Consider the following 4,326-nt stretch of genomic DNA (forward strand, 5'->3'; position numbering starts at 1 on the left):
CCTTCGTGGGCGGGGACTACGGCATTTTCCTTATCATTGTCATCCCGAGTTAGGGTATGTATTAAGTGTAATGTCTATAGGTGTTTTAAGCAGGGGATTTGATCTTATGTGAGATAGGTTGCATTTTATGTATCCAAACACTTGCAATTTTCATGAGAGAGAGAGAGAGAGAGACAGAATGACAATAAGACAAACAGACAGTCACACACACACACACACACACACACACACACACACACACACACACACACACACACACACACACACACACACACACACACACACATACACATATATATATATATATATATATATATATATATATATATATATATATATAGATAGATAGATAGATAGATAGATAGATAAATAGATAGATAGATAGATAGATAGATAGATAGATAGATAGATAGCAGATATATATATATATATATATATATATATATATAGAGAGAGAGATAGAGAGAAAGAGAGAGAGAGAGAGAGAGAAAGAGAGAGAGAAGAGAGAGAGGAGAGAGAGGAGAGAGAGAGAGAGAGAGAGAGAGAGAGAGAGAGAGAGAGAGAGAGAGAGAGAGAGAGAGAGAGAGAGAGATGGCTTTCGGAAGAACCGCTCTGCTGCCGATCTGCTGTTACAGATGACTGCAGACTGGTCAGTTGCATTTGACCACGGTTAGCGCACTTGTGTTCTTGCCCTGGACAAAGAGGGAGCCTTTGATATGGTATGGCACCTAGGTTTGTAAAGTAAGTTAAAAGCATTTGGAGTGGACGATGAATTCTAGTTCTTTTGAAAAATTATCTACTCGAAAGACAAATGACAGCAGTTCTCAGTGGAAAACAATCTGGTTACTACGATATCAATGCAGGTGTCCCTCAAGGAAGCATATTGGGCCATCTACTGTGAGATGACTTGTTCCACCTCATTCCTAAAGCCAACGCATTTGCGGATGATGGAACACTCTCATTTAGGTGTGAGCCCAGAAAAACTCGCGCAAATCTCGATTTGGGGGGAGAAACGGCACGTCTCCTTTGTCAGAAAAAAACAAGCTTATTAGTTGTCGAGAGGACGAACAGTCATGTCCAAGTAAACTTCAATGAGAAAAAATTAAGACCACAAGAGGAAACTGAAATACTGGGCATCACATTCGACAAAAAATGACTTTCAGAAGTCATATAGTAAGCTTGGCGTGAAAGGCTTCGCAGAAACTTGCATCCCTAAGAAGAATCAGCTGGTTGCTGGACGGTGATGGGAAGGAACTCCTCTACAAGGCTTCGCTCTTCGCTCGAGTACTCCTGCCTCGCATGGGGAGGAGCAAACATCATGAGCCTCAAAATCTTGGATAGAATACAAGAAAGAGTAAGGAGAGAGAGAGAGAGAGAGAGAGAGAGAATGAGAGAGAGAGAGAGAGAGAGAGAGAGAGAATGAGAGAGAGAGAGAGAGAGAATGAGAGAGAAAGAGACAGAGAGAGAGAGAGAGAGAGAGAGAGAGAGAGAGAGAGAGAGAGAGAGAGAGAGAGAGAGAGAATTCAAATTCAAATTCAAATTCAAATTTCAAACACTTTATTTCATTAATTACAATGGGTATTCTATTTACATATATATTATTTACATTATGTAATAAGATGTTAGATAAATAGATATTATACAATGTTTGTTTAACAAGATTAGACAGAACATTAATATCACAAAGACTGAAATATCGTGCTTGGCTTGATGTTTGAACGCCTGATGTCATTGATTTCAGTAGATGTTCTTTCACTTTTGTTTTAAATGTCTTTGGTTGGAGATATTCTAATATTTTCTGGTATTTTGGTTCCAGATCACCAGTCCTCGGTTTTGGATATTTCTTGCCCCGGTTTCTGTGTTCGTCTTCTGGTATAGGGGGAAAGTTATTTTGCCTTGTATGGACACCTGTTATGTTACCGGGGTTTGTATAGGTAATAGCCAGTTTGGGTAATTTCCTGTATGTTTTTATGGATTAGAATACAGTTTTTATAGGGGGTATTTCTGATGTACTTTTAGCCATTTTAGTTTGTTTAATGTGGTGTGATGTGGTCATATTTATTTACATTTCCTAGTGCTACTCTTGCCGCAAGTTTCTGTAGTTTTTGGGTCCTTTGTATTTGTGTTTTGTTTGTGGAGCCCCAGATGTTAAGACAGTAATTAATGATACTAAGTGCTAGTGTTTGTATAACAGCAATTCTTGTTTCTGTGGGTATTTTATTTTTGATGTGATTTAAGTATATCAAAGTGCCCATTACTTTTCTGTAGATATGATCATTGTGTGTCTCAAATGTCATGTATCTATCTACGTGTACCCCTAGATTTTTTACTGTTGTGTTGGTTTGATGCAGCAACCTTTGGGAAATCTATAATTGTGTCTGTGGGTATTTTTGCTATGTTCTGACGGCTGCCTATAAAAATACATTGTGTTTTTTGTGGATTTAGTTTCAGGCCATTCATATCGAAGAGAGAGAGAGAGAGAGAGAGAAAGAAAGAGAGAGAGAGAGAGAGAGAGTGGAGAGAGAGAGAGAGAGAGTGAGAGAGAGAGAGATGAGAGAGAGAGAGGAGAGATAGAGAGAGAGAGAGAGAGGAGAGTGAGAGAGGAAGGAGAGAGAGAGGAGAGAGAGAAAAGAGAGAGAAGAGAGAGAGAGAGGAGAGAGAGAGAATGAGAGAGGGGAGAGAGAATGAGAGAGAGAGAGAGAATGAGAGAGAGAGAGAGACGAGAGATAGAGAGATGGACGAGAGAGGAGAGAGAGGAGAGAGAGAGAGAGAGACGAGGAGAGCGAGAGAGCCGAGAGATAGATAGAGAGAGAAGAGAGAGAGAGAGAGAGGGAGAAGAGAAAGAGGAAAGAGAGAGAGGAGAGAAGAGAGAGAGAGACGAATGAGAGAGAGAGAGAGAATGAGAGGAGAGAGACGAGAAGGAGAGAGGGAGAGAGAGAGAGAGAGAGAATGAGAGAGAGAGAGAGTGAGTGAGTGGAGAGAGAGAGAGAGAGAGAGAGAGAGGCAGTAGATAGATAGAGAGAGAGAGAGTGAGGAGAGAGAGAGAGGAGAAGGGGAAGAGAGAGAAGAGAGAGAGAGAGAGTGAGTGAGTGAGAGAGAGGAGAGCGAGAGAGAGGAGTATAAGATGTGGATAATGATGTGTCTGTTACAGGATTTGGTAATTCTATTTCTATACAGTGGACCACGTGGCTGTTTTCCACGTGGATCCAAATGTCCCAAATAAGAACCACCCGCTCAGCGAGGGCGGGGAGGCACATTTTATACGGACCTCGTTTGACCGGGAGTTCGGTCCAAGCTACCGATCGGAGGGTCACCTCTCGCCTCCTCCGAGGAGTTCGTGCTAGCTACCGACGCGGTAGGGAAGTCTCGCCTCCTCGGGGAGTAGTAGCCAGTACCAGCGCGCTAAGGTCAGCTCCGCCCCTCTCCGGAAGCTGACCGTGGCCTCCACGCGGCGCTTTTGGCCCTTCTGACAAGTTCGTAGCGTCGTCGTAGCGTTGCTTCACCCCTTTACGTGTGTTTTGCGTCCCTGTCAGCACGTACTAGACGTACGCATTAGCCCTTTTACAAAACTGTGGCAGGGTGGCGCTGCGCCTTCCGGCTCGCAGCATGAACGCAATCTCCGAAGAAAATCCGCTCGACCGCTTCAAGGACATGGCTAACAAAAAAACACGTAATACCGTTTGGGCCCCTTCTTTATTTCTTTTCCCTTCTCTCCCATAATGGTAAGCCGTCTGTTTTTTGTTGGGTTAAACAGGGCTAATGACAGCAAATGGACGTCTCCACTATTCTTCACCCTCAGATACGCATTACGTTGCATGAGCGAGTAGGATCAATAAAATGAATCTCGTTCGTAGTTCAGTAATTAATTATTTTCCTCCGTGTTTAGAGACTAATATGTTAATCTGCAACGAATTTAACGCGTATGCGTGATTTTCCTAAGTATATCACGCAAATCATTGCATTTCACGATCGATCCTAACCCTCACGCGCCCGACCTGACCTCACTTTTAGTCTTCGCTTAGGGTCACTTTGATTAGTGGAAAAAGGTTAATTTCCTATCTTGACACTGACCTCACTTCTCTTTTTCCCGGGTCTGGGGCGGCCCACGTGGGTTAGTTCAGAATCATGTACATTGCTTTTGGCGGACCACGTTCTATCGTCGCTAGAACGAAGTATGTAACGGAAATCAATCTAAATTCATTAGTTGAATATAGCGTAGGATCTTTCCCCCATATCATAGTGCACAGGGATTGCCCGATATTGCCCCGGGGTTGCGTAAACGCCTAACTAGATCTGACGCCGTCGGGTCGAGGAGTAAAGTTATTC

This window comes from Penaeus monodon, chromosome 8, assembly GCF_015228065.2.
Source record: "Penaeus monodon isolate SGIC_2016 chromosome 8, NSTDA_Pmon_1, whole genome shotgun sequence".
Classification (NCBI taxonomy): domain Eukaryota; kingdom Metazoa; phylum Arthropoda; class Malacostraca; order Decapoda; family Penaeidae; genus Penaeus; species Penaeus monodon.